This window comes from Poeciliopsis prolifica, unplaced genomic scaffold (assembly GCF_027474105.1).
Source record: "Poeciliopsis prolifica strain line A6 unplaced genomic scaffold, Auburn_PproV2 SCAFFOLD051, whole genome shotgun sequence".
NCBI classification, from domain to species: Eukaryota; Metazoa; Chordata; class Actinopteri; order Cyprinodontiformes; family Poeciliidae; genus Poeciliopsis; species Poeciliopsis prolifica.
In genome coordinates, this window is record NW_026562426.1 from 21,036 (window position 1) to 34,709 (window position 13,674).

At 39.7% G+C, this 13,674-nt stretch overlaps 1 pseudogene; it reads right to left on the reverse strand.

Annotated features, from left to right (window-relative positions):
• Positions 1–8,061: 8,061 nt before the first annotated feature.
• LOC129378320 (GTPase IMAP family member 7-like) lies at positions 8,062–10,246 on the reverse strand (annotated as a pseudogene).
• Between the last annotated feature and the right edge of the window lie 3,428 nt (positions 10,247–13,674).

Below are 13,674 nucleotides of genomic sequence, written 5' to 3' on the forward strand. Positions count from 1 at the left end.
GAAACAGAAACCTAGTGGGTTGAAACCACACATTTGTGCAGAGCTACTGCACTTAAAGCAGATGTTTCTGTACAAACCACATTGTATCATTTATGACAAAGATCAGAAGTTTTTAATCTCAAAAACAACTCCTGTGTGGTTTTTGGGTGTGCTTAATATATTGATTCTTTTAAAAACTAGAAATATCCTGAAGAAGAATTGAATAAATCATGTTTTATGCAGTTAACACTATGTGTTAACTGCATAAAGATATATATTTAATAAAATACTCTTAGCAATTTATTGGTGAGTTATTCGTTCAGGGTGGTAAAATGTTCTCACGAGTTTTCCATGTTATTACAAAATGTTTATTACAGAATAAAGTGATTTCTAGAATGTAGATTTTAAAGAAAAAGTGTCTCCAACACGGAAGCTGCATATACTTACTAATCAGAATAGTTTTATTCTCTCAATTAAATCTGAAACACCCTCTTACTCTGCTGATTTTATTCGTGGTGCCTGTGTTTCACATTTCAGTCCAATTTGAAAATGTTTTGATAAGTGCTGTAATTCCACTGAATAAATTAGACATTTTAAATCTCTCCAAATGAAGAGATATTTTATAAAACAGTCCAAGACTACAAAGCAGCTAATTTGGGATTAGCACTCTAACTAGCCTATCAGGTCCTTAACTTGGGGCTGAAACTATCTGGTCTAGAAGAAGCTTCCTTATTATTTTTAACATTTAATGTTGTATTATTGACCTAGCAAAGGTTCCATAAAAAGGGCTCAGAGATTCACTTTCTACTTTCACTGAAAATGTTTTGAGAAAAGAATAATTATTTTTCCCGTGTTAATGTTAACAACCTTACAAGCACATTTGTGAATTATCAGGTCACAGTAAGAGTAAGTTTTGTCCAAACATTTCTGTTATTTAGTATCCTAACCAATATACTTCTTGTTTTCTAATTTTCATAAGCTTCATAGATGCACTTGCTTCATGTGACTTTATTTTACGTGTTGCTCTTCTCTTTTTCACTTTTGTTTTTACTCAGAATGATAAAAATATGTAAATAAATGGAGCTGTCCCAACAAATACCCTGGAAACAATTCAGCTGTCAGTGTTGCTCTCTGTAATGCACGAAATAAAAATGCACAGGTTCCATACAATGTTTGTGTTTGTGTCTGTAAATTAACATGTTTATTTACAGACAAACACATATTTTTTAATCTCTGTCTCAAGTTAAATCCAACCAAAGGTTTTTCGTTGTGACTTAATTACAATCACCAATATTATTTTGATTCGCTAAATTCAAACCTTCTTTGATCTCAAGTGTCTGACAGATTAACTGACCATCAAATCTTATAACAAGCTCAGCTGATGTGCAGTTACACCAGGTGTTTGCTAATTGCTGCTAGCTAGTCTGAGGGAGTTCAGTGGGGGAGACAGGGCTGCTTAGTGATCTAGTGGATTGGACATTACTGTACAATTGGACATCACTGTCCAATCCACTTACTGTGCGCTATATGAGTTGTCGTTCTGCATTGAGTGAGGAATACCTGTGGTTGGGGAAATGAGAAGGGGGCAAAAGGTTTTTATATTGATTGTCAACACTACGGTAGCAAGACAATAAGATCCAAAGGGAAGACATTTCACAGGTCAGTAAAAGCTTTTAAAAATATTGAAAGTGGAGAATAGGTTAGTGATGATAGCTTAACTTTTATCACTTTAACATGCTCTTGCTGCACAGTTTGCAAAAATAAGGCGACCCACACAGATTTTTTACAGATAATCAGAAGTGCAGTGGTTTAAGTTAGATAATCAATCATCTCCAGTGTTCTTGGGATCACTTCCTAATGATGCAAAATGGAAATTCAGAAACATAAATCTGCAATGAACGGAATGTTCCGTTTTCCGTTTTTTTGTCTTTTTGTGTTTTTTTTTTTTTTTTTTTTTTTTTACTTTTTTTGTATGGGAAATTTTTGTGGGATTTCTTTTTAGTATTGATTTCTGATGTATTGAACGTAATCTTTCCTCTGAGCTCCTGGGGCTATTGTTTATTGGTTGCCATGGCAACGAGTCTGCTTGAGCTCACATGGTGAAAATAAATAATACAATCACCCAATTTTTTTTTTACAATTTTCTCCTGGCAAATTACGTCATTTCGTAGAGATATTCAGATCAATCATCAGATAGGATGAACATTTCATAAAGCATAAAGGAACCAAAGTATCTTCTGAACGTCCAACATGAATTTCTGTTGCAGGAAGAACATTTATTAAATCTAACTATAAATTGTCAAACTAATCTGATTGGAGTAAAACATACATAGATTAGATTGTTAAACCTCTTGTCATGTTAGATTGACTCCAGAAAACATGGAAACATGTATAAGCAGGACAATAAAGTAACATGACAAGAGGTTTAACAATCTAATCTATGTATGTTTTACTCCAATCAGATTAGTTTAACAATTTATGTATGTATTTATCCAGTTTGAAAAGTTAGACACAATTTTGATGGACAGAGATTTTGCATAAGAAATTATGAAAATAAATTCCTAAAATTAAAATATTGCCTGTGTCAGTTCTGCTGTTTACTGACATCTCTTGCGTACAACAGTTAAGCTTACAGAAGCTTCTGACCGTGGCGTAGGTTTGTCAGGCTCTTGACATATTTGACCGTTGTAAGAATTGCGTTGATTCATTTGCATAGATGTATGTCAAAATGTCCCCATTTGTGTAATGTGAGAAAATTAAAAGAAAAGCATCCAGTTACAGATAAGAGCACAGAAAAAAAATGTGATAAAAGAGCTAAAAGGCACAGATCTACCAACACTGCAGTCAAAATTAAGGACGTTTTTGTCTGGAATTACTTTGTTAGAAGAAAAATTGTGTTGTTTCATTAGAAATAGCAGAGATAAGTAGGTACTGGTGACATAAAATACCTTCTTAGCTTCAAGGTCTTCATATAGTAAGATTAAGAATTAGAGTCTCATCTGTAAATTTCTAAATAGCCAAAAGAGGGAATAAAGTTTTTGTATGTTTCTTTTTTTTTTTTTCGGCTTTAAAAATGACAGTGTGGAGGATATTTTATGATTAATTTGAACAGAAGTAAGCTTTAACATAACAGTAATTATTAAATCTCGAGTAGATGTATGAACACATGAAGGACTACAATAAGTATATCTATATGTAGATATCTATTATAGATATCTATATATAAGCATATATATATATATATATATATATATATATATATATATATATATATATATATATGACTGATATATATAGCTGACTGGATAGCTCAAGCTGACTGGATAGCTCAATACATAAGGCATCAGTATATCACCCGAGGGCAGGGTTCGAATCCAGTCTGGGTCCTTAGGCAAGACCCTTCAAGCTACTGCCTACCTCATACCATGAGAGATACTAAGTTGCATAACATGCCGGCTCAGACGTCGCCCGGCCAAACAAGGTCTGCGTCAGGTGTTGGGGAACCAGAGCACCTTGATGACAAATGGGCTACTGGAACAAGACGGAAATGGGCGAGAGATGAAAATGTGGATCTGTTGGAATGCTACTACTCAAGTAACCCTAGTGAGAGAGGTTACATGCAAAGACTGGGGAAGGAATGGTTACTTCGACATCCCCAGTCAACACTAAGCGCTAAACAACTAGTAGCTCAGTGTTCCAACATCCGCAAACGGCAACTGCTATCACAACTTGAGATTGACGAGATACAACACAAATGCTACGGCAAAAGGGAGGAACCCGGATGTCAGGACTGTGGGGACTTAACTACAAGTCCCCACCCAGTGAGGGGATACACGGCCCCAATGAGCGAAACAGAGCTGAACGAGACAGCTGCTGACCTGAGAGAGAGAATCATCGAATGACAACCAGGCCTCCCCGGCGCCAATTACAACGGCTGAGTGAAGTACCATCTGAAAGTCTCATTGAGAATGTGAATGCAGCATTGAGAACGATCCCTACCAACACCATAACAGAAACCAATGAGCTGATCTACAACTCAGCATCAGTGATCCTTGAGATACTTGGCTATAAAGAGCAACCATGAGACCCAATACCCACCATGGAAAAGACGGTTAGAGGCTAAAATCAAGGTAACAAGGAGGGAAGTGAGCCAACTGTCAGAGCTCCACAAGGGTGCAATGAAAAGACCAGTACCCAGAAAGTACAGGCAGATGCCCATACCTGAAGCACTCGAGACTGCCAAACAGGCTCCAAGCCTTGTCCAGCCGCCTAAAGAGATACACAAGGGAGAATGAATCCAGAAGGATTAACCGGCTCTTCTCCACTCAACCAGCTAAGGTGTACTCTCAATGGCAGGTAACAATAACAACAGAGCAGACCCACCAAGGCTGGAGACGGAACAATACTGGAAAGGCATATGGGAAAGGGAGGCGTCCCACAACAACAATGCACAGTGGCTGATCTCTCTACGAGAGGACCACAGCAACCTCCCTGAGCAAGCCCCGGTAACCATCACTGTGACAGATGTCCAAGAAAGAGTCTCAGGTATGAAAAACTGGACAGCACCAGGGCCTGACATGATCCATGCCTACTGGCTAAAGAAACTCACTGCTCTCCATGAGCGAATGGCAGCCCAAATGAACCAGCTGCTACAAAGTGGGACTCACCCTGAATGGTTAACTGAAGGGCGGACAATCCTAATCCAGAAGGATCCATCAAAGGGTCCAGTCCCACCCAACTACCGACCAATAACCTGCCTCTCCACAACCTGGAAGCTCATGTCAGGCATCATAGCGGCCAAGATAAGCAAACACATGGATAAACACATGAGCACGGCACAGAAGGGTATTGGTGTAAATACCAGAGGAGCCAAACACCAACTCCTCGTAGACCGCACAGTTGCCCGAGACTGCAAAACCCGACACACCAACCTGTGCATGGCTTGGATTGATTACAAGAAAGCCTATGACTCAATGCCGCATACTTGGATCATTGAATGCTTAGAGATGTATAACATCAACAGGACTCTGAGAGCCTTCATTGCAAACTCGATGAGGCTGTGGAAAACCACCCTTGAAGCCAACTGCAAACCACTTGCACAAGTGTCCATCAAATGTGGCATATACCAAGGAGATGCTCTGTCCCCGCTACTGTTCTGCATAGGCCTGAACCCCCTCAGCCAAGTTATCAACAAGACTGGCTACGGATACAGACTCAAAAATGGGGCCAATATCAGTCACCTACTCTACATGGATGACATCAAGCTGTACGCCAAGTGTGAGCGAGACATCGACTCACTGATCCACACCACCAGGATCTACAGCACTGACATTGGGATGTCATTCGGACTAGAGAAATGTGGTCGGCTGGTCACAAAGAGGGGGAAGGTCATCCACACAGAAGGGGTCTCACTCCCAGAAGGAACAATAGCAGACATAGAGGACAGTTACAAGTACTAGGTATACCACAAGCAAATGGCAACCTCGATGAGGTCACAAGGAAAGGAGCCACAGCTAAATACCTCCAACGAATAAGGCAAGTCCTGAGAAGCCAGCTCAATGGCAAGAACAAAATCTGTGCGATAAACAGCTATGCCTTGCCAGTAATCAGATACCCTGCTGGAATAATTAGCTGGCCAAAGGAGGAGATAAAAGCCACAGATATTAAGACCAGAAACTACTAACAATGCATGGAGGGTTCCATCCCAAATCCAGCACCCTGAGACTGTACACGAGCCGCAAGGAAGGAGGCAGAGGACTAGTGAGTGTGAAACCACTGTCCAGGACGAAACAACTAAGATCCATAAATACATCAGGGACAAAGCCTCAACAGACAATGTGCTCAGTGAATGTCTCAGACAACAGGGAACGGAGGTTGAGGTGCCAGAGATACCATCATGGGAGGACAAACCCCTACATGGGATGTACCACCAGCAAATAACCCAAGTGGCTGATATCAGTAAATCCTACCAATGGCTGGAAAAAGCTGGACTCAAGGACAGCACAGAGGCCCTCATCCTGGCCGCCCAGGAACAGGCCCTAAACACCAGAGCAATAGAGGCCCAGATCTACCACACCAGACAAGACCCAAGGTGTAGGTTGTGCAAGGAGGCCCCTGAGACAGTCCAGCACATCACAGCAGGGTGCAAGATACTGGCAGGGAAAGCGTACATGGAGCGACATAACCAAGTGGCAGGCATAGTGTACAGAAACATCTGTGCAGAATATGGACTGGAAACCCCGAGATCAAAGTGGGAAACACCCCCAAAGGTGGTGGAGAACGCAGAGCTAAGATCCTGTGGGACTTCCAGATCCAGACAGACAAAATGGTAATGGCGAACCAACCAGACATTGTCGTAGTGGATAAACATCAGAGGAAAGCCGTTGTGGTAGATGTAGCAATACCAAGTGATTGCAACATCAGGAAAAAGGAGCACGAGAAACTAGAGAAATACCAGGGCCTCAGGGAGGAACTGGAGAGGGCCTGGAAGGTGAAGACCACAGTGGTGCCTGTGGTCATCGGTGCCCTCGGGGCAGTAACCCCCAAACTGGAGCAGTGGCTACAACAGATCCCAGGAACAACATCAGACATCTCAGTCCAGAAATGTGCAGTCCTTGGCACAGCCAAGATACTGCGCAGAACCCTCAAGCTCCCAGGCCTCTGGTAGAGGACCCGAGCTCAGAGGATAAGAACCACCCGCGGTGGGTGAGAAGGAATTTTTTATATATATATATATATATATATATATATATACATATATATACATATACATATATATATATATATATATATATATATATATATATATATATAGATATATATAGATATATATATATATATATATATATATATATATATATAGATATATATATCTATATATATATATATATATAGATATAGATATATATATATATATATATATATATCTATGAAATACCAGGGGTATCAATCAGAGTGATTTGTCCTCCATCTAGTGACAGAGTTTTTGCTTGACATGGACTTTTATCAGAGATGGAATCATGGCTGACAGTGAACTTTTCTTCTCCAAATATAGTGTTTCCAAGGCTGCTTTTCCCAGATCCAGTTTTTCCAAGGACCACAATTCTTCTCTTGTTGGAGCTATATATACAGATATAGATATCTTGATATATAATTCAGCAGAACAATAAAGGAGCTAGGATAGCTAGCATATTGATAGATATCTATCTATCTATCTATCTATCTATCTATCTATCTATCTATCTATCTATCTATCTATCTATCTATCTATCTATCTATCTATCTATCTATCTATCTATCTATCTATCTATCTATCTATCTATCTATCTATCTATCTATCTATCTATCTATCTATCTATCTATCTATCTATCTATCTATCTATCTATCTAACTCATAAACGACATGATATTAGAAAGCAATTAGTTGCTTTCTAATTATTTCAGTTGTTGGATATTTAATAATTATATTAATATAATTATTAAACTATTAAAACACCCATGATATATTTCATGATCAAGTCATAGAAAGCTTGAGTTCCTCTGGAAGGATGATCATTTTTAATGAGCAGAATTACAAGCATTGTTACAATTTCCAATTATTTCAGTTGTTGGATATTTAACTCATAAACGACATAAAATCTTTTCAAGCAACAACACTGCAGCTTTAGAAAACTGGAAAGGAAAACATTTTCTTAGAATTCTGTGATAATTTATGGGATCTTTACATTTGATCAAGTTTGACACAATAATTGTATTTTAATTTTTTTCTCATTGAAAGTTATTTTTGAAACTCAGCGTGGAACTTTTTAATTTTTTAAAGCTATCTTCTGCTGAAGAACGCACGGCTGCTGCTGTCTTTTTTGCTGCTTCACATGGTGTTTTCTGATTCCTCTGCAGCCTGATATCCTTTATATGCACCAAAACCTGCTCCAACAGCTGCACTTGCACCCATGACTATTGCTCCTGCTTTAATGCCAGCAGCTCCAGCTGCAGCACTAGATGTTGCCGCTGGTAATCCAGCGGCAACATCACTAATGGCTTTAGCTACTATAACAGAGTAAGCTGCACCAAAAGTGCCCCAGCAGTGCACCTGTTGTAATACCTGCTGCTTTAACTAAGAACTTTCTCACTATGTTTTAGCTTCCTTCCTGATTTCTTCTCTTGACATATTTCCCGAGGACTGTGCAATACGCCTCTCTTCCTGCTGTGTCATTTCCTCCACTTTTTGCAGCATCTCATTTGTGTAGCAGTTTCCATTGTTTGCCTTCACAATCTCTTCAACTGATTTCAGAATCTCTTTCACCTGGTAGGCGTTGCTTCTGTATGCATCATCTGAGGGATTTTTCCAGTGCCTATTATCTATCACATGGCACCGACCACCACATTTTTCTACTAATGCACTCAAAACTGCATTTGGTCTCACAAAATCTTTGATTTGTTTCCCCTGGAGATCATCTCCATGAGTAAAAACAACAGTTGCAAATTTGAACACTTCTTCAGAGAAGTTTTGGGTAATTTGTTCAATGATCTTGTTTTCCAGCTTTGTGAATTTTTTCTAGTTTTAATACAATGGGAAAGCGTGCGGCCCAGGTGAACATTCTGTGATACACTTCACTAATTCAGGTCTTAGTCTTTCTTCAGGTGCGTCTGTATCAAAGAATCCAGGTGTATCAATCAGAGTGATTTGTCCTCCATCTAGTGACAGAGTTTTTGCTTGACATGGACTTTTATCAGAGATGGAATCATGGCTGACAGTGAACTGGTCTTCTCCAAATATAGTGTTTCCAAGGCTGCTTTTCCCAGATCCAGTTTTTCCAAGGATCACAATTCTTCTCATGTTGGGAGCTAGAAGATAAAAACATCACATTAAAACATTTTTTAAAGTGATCAATAATAGAAATAACAGCTTTGTGGGTTTTTTTGTTTGTTTTAATAAATTGCATTTCCCATCAACACAATGTTGTTATCATCACTGACAGTAAAATGCAGCATGTTACTATAATTCAGCAGAACAATAAAGGAGCTAGGATGACTATCTTTTGATTTACAAAACATAAGATACTCGGCTCAGTGACTTTTGGGCTAAAGTCCAGCACCTTGTTTGATGCTATTTGCTTCGTACAAAAAATCTGGAGCCTCAGCAATTGAGAAAAGCTTCCAGAAGGGTTCTTTGAAGCTTTACATTTTTTCTAGTTGCTAAGGTTTGGCAATGACGCATTTAATGTGCCAGTTCCATGCTGTGAAGTTTCATTTGCCTGCTCTGTAAACAAACATCCTTGACGGCAAAGACAGAAGTGTCAAGCTGAACGAGATGCCTGGCAATTATAATTTGAAGATGTGGCTGACATGAACTGAACAGCTTCCTTCACCCACTCTGCTTCCACAGCTGAAACGACAGAAAGCTCTACAATTCTGAAACAGCACAGAAAATTCATGCTAATTGTCACAATATCTTCTATTTGCTGATTGACCTGGTTGAAGAAAGAAAATGTACTTTTTGAAACTACCAAGGGCACTCCCCCTCCCAGAGTCAAGGAGAGATGCCTCCCATCTCTCGGGACAATGAGGAACTTCATCCAGCTCCTTCTGGATACGCTTGTCAGCTCACACTTGGAGTTACATCTTTATTGAGTGGAGCTGAGGCTCCTGTTTTCATTCAAACAATTTAGCAATGGGAATAGTTGAGGAAATTCAAGCGGAGAAACCAGCCACAGCTTAATGCCATGATTTTCCTCTTGACATGTTCGGGTTTAACTTTCTGACCGACATGCAAGTTAGGAATTTGTTTTATTTTCTAAAATAAAAAATAAAAAGCAACAATTGACAGATCATCCTAATCTTTGCGTAGAGTGGCCCTGAGCGATCGGTGGAGCCTGGAACAAGAGTAGGGTTAATGGTGGTGGTCTGAGATCCAATATGAGAGAGCTTACTTTAGAATGATTCTGAGAGAGGCGTGAAGGAAAGATGACCAGGGGCCTGTGGAGAATGAGGACAATTCCTGAGGCAAGTGCGAGGAGGTGGCAACACAGAGAGCCAGGAGTCTGATGGAGTGGACTGGAGAATGAAATGGTGGAGCAGGCAGGAAATTTGCAGGTAGGATCCACAGGAGGTCAACGTGATCCTTAGAAAATCCAGTGAGGCAAACCTATAGGTAGCAAACACAAGGACTATAAAGCTTCTGGTAAATGCACAAGAGACAGGTCAAAAGTTTGTAACAGCTGACTACAAGAGGAGGCCAGACAGACGACTGGTAAATGTCAATCATCCAGCACTGAATGAAGGCTCTGCTGCTCTTCTATTCCATGCACTCTAACAAGGCTGATGAGACATAGCAGCAAAGAGAGAATTAAAAAACAGCCCAAAACTCACTCCAACACAGAAGTTTTGCCATGAGAAGAGGTGAAACAAAAAGACGCCGGCTTTTCTTTGCATCGGATTTCAATATTCAGTGGCACCTTGATCTGCAGCTCAATGTGCCAAAGACCAAGGAACTGGTGGTGGATCTGAGGAAGAGGATCAGGTGACCTCTATTACCATCCAGGGGGTCAGTGTGGACATTGTGGAGAACTATAAATATCTGGGACTCCACACTGACAATAAACTGGACTGGGTTAATAACACTGATGCCATGTACAGGAAGGGCCAGTGTCACCTCTACCTTCTGAGGAGGCTGAGGTCTTTTGCTCAGACATTAACATTAACATGATTAAACTTCTGACTGAGTAATGTTTACTAGTTGAGTAAGATGTGTTGTAATACTTTTACTCAAGTACTAGAGTTGAGTTCATCTCATGTAGAGGCTATTTACCATTTTACCATTTTTCACCATGTTATTCATAAGCATTATAAATGTCGGAGTTAACGTAGGTTGTATGATTGATATTACCAATTTGGTTTTATTAAATCTGTTTTACTAGAAACGTGTTTCTATTGCAGAGAAATGAAAGCAAAACAAAGCTGTTCAGTAAGGTAGCAGCAGAGCCACACCCTGACGAAACTGTAAAAAGAGACCAGGTGTTTTACTTATTCTAATTGTTTGCTTGCATTTAACATCAGAGTATTTTGGATAAAAGTTGTTATTGAAGTGTGAGTTTTTGAAAAAAAAATGTTGTATTTAACTTACTGATAAATAGAAATGACCACAACAGCAGTTTGGAGAAAACTAAAAAAAAAAATTAGAAAACGTAATCCTTAACTTACCTTGACCTTGTCAAGACCCAGTGCTGTTTACTGTTATAAATGTAAAACCAATGGCGATGCCGTGCATGAATTGCCTTCCGTCTCTTGCTGGCTTGGACAAGAACAGGTTGAAAGTAACTTGTTCGACACATAATGTTATGTGTCGTCATGGAAAAACCCATTGGAATTTTCAATGGGTGGAGTCAAAAGGAACTAGAAGACAGCTCGCTTTTCAAATCCTCATGCAAAGGCAAAATGCAAATGTGAAAATCTGGGTTAGATAAAACAAACAAACAAACAAAAACACATACATTGCAGGGACTTCTGGAAGAAATTAGTGGAGTAGATGAGGGGAACAAAGAGAAAATATAGAACATGGGACTTATGGAAGATTATAGGGAATCCCCCAGGGGTGCTAGTGGGGTGTTGATCTTGAGGTGAAACTTTAAGATGGCAAACAGAGGGCTGGAGAACCTGATGGAAACTTACCAATTATGAGAATCCAACCAATGGTTATGGCTAGATCTGCTCTGACTTAAAGTTTTGAAAAATTTCACTAGTAGATCCTAGGAGGTGTTCAGGGAGACCTTGAAGGAAGGGCAGCACAGGGAGTTACACTAGGCTCAGTTCGTTCACACAGGAAACTACTCAGAAGTTCTCAAGGACGGCTTGACGTTATCACATGGGTCAACACTCAGGCAAAGCATGACTGGAAACCAGCTCCTTATAACCAGGGTGTAACGAGGTTTGAGGAGCTGCAGAAGTGCAGCCACACCAGCCCTCAGTCCTGCAACTGGTTCACCTTGATGCCCTCTAGGGCTACTTGCTGGGAGTGTCACAAAAGCCACAGAAAACACGACCCACCAATTCTCTGATAAGCAGCAAACGTGTTCAGGACAAGTGACAGATAAGATAGATTTGATTTTGTTTATAGTTCTTGTGCACATTTTAAATAATACCTTCACGTTTGGATCAACTATTGTAGTAACCATATTTACTATTCTCTGTCTATATGGTTGAAATTGTTTCATGTTTCCCTCAAAATAGTTACTGTTATCGGTTTTGTTGTAGACCAAAAGGAAGCCCTGAGGAGACGTGAGCACGCGGTAGAGCTACTCTCAGGTCCGCTGGGCTTTCTTGTCACAGACAAACCACCAGCTTATGACTCTCCCAGCAGCAGATTCTCCACGGCTCCAGCAGAGGTTGGTGGACTCAACAGCACTTTAGATGCTGTCAGGGACCAAGCAGTACAGAATGGAGGACACAGGCGTTGAATTAAAAAAAAAAAGTGGGTATTTATTTACCCCCAAAAGTATGAAAAATGATTAACATAACAGCAATTAAAAGGACATGACAATAATAGAGGTCAACTCAAAATGCAAAAGTAAAAACATAACTGACAAAACCTTCAAACTGACCTCCTGGAAGGATACTTAAATACTGGTTTAGCCCCTGTCTCTTTTATCCTTCATGCCCCTAAGCCCTTTTTGAGTTGTTTTTAAATTATTTGAGTGTCAGGAGGCCTGCTCGTGCCCCTCAACAATACTAACTAAGCAAAATAAACTAGTCTGGCTGCCCTCTGTCTAATAATGATTGAGGATGCTCTGTTCCTCTGCCTCCATGTTGTTCAGGTAAGGTGGAAGGGGGCAGATCTGCACCTCTAACTATCAAATTATAGACGATAATAATTTTTTTTTCAACATACACCTGTTCATAAATAAAAATGTAGGTGTGATGTTGAAGTTAGAAAAACTGTTTTTATAATTGTCCTCTGCATGGCTGGACGAAAAAAACAAAAAAAAAACACTTGCCCCAAAACACAGAAATGCTTTGGCTGCAGAGGAAACTTCTGACTTTAACTTAATTAGGCTGCCCGATGCTGGACTAAATGCCCAGTTCGCTACAAGCAGCCTGACGTTGTTTGAGATAACTTAAACTGAACAGTAGAATGACCTGAAACATCCAAGGACAAAGGGCTTGGGTTGGATCCCTAGCAACATGCAGGCTGTTGTCAGTGCTTCTATTGCCTGTTTGGTTTCTTCACCTCTTCATCCTTGAATGACAAAGACTGGACACGCAGGGAAAAAATCAGATGTGAGGCAAAAATCTCAACAGCAAATTATAAAAATATATCTCTAAGAAGAAGTCAAAAGTCCCAATAAATCTAAAACTGCCATAATTTTTCATTGTTTTAAGTTCAGTGTGCTTTTGGCAAGCCATGTGCTCAGAACCAACTACATTTGTAGAATCCTGAAGATTTTTCCCAACAGCTGAAGACAAAACAACCTGCTGTCATCATGATCATCAACTGGGAGACTGGTTAGTCCAAGAAAAGGATCTGATTACATAAAATAAATCTACATATAGAATGTCTTGAGGTGAATATAAAGAGGTTATTCATCCAGCTAATAGGATGAAACATCACACTATCATCGGTTCACAAGAAAAAAATAAGAGTAAATTTCAGCAATGCTTTTGGAAACCTATGGAACTCCAAATTTGTTAGTTGACTTTATG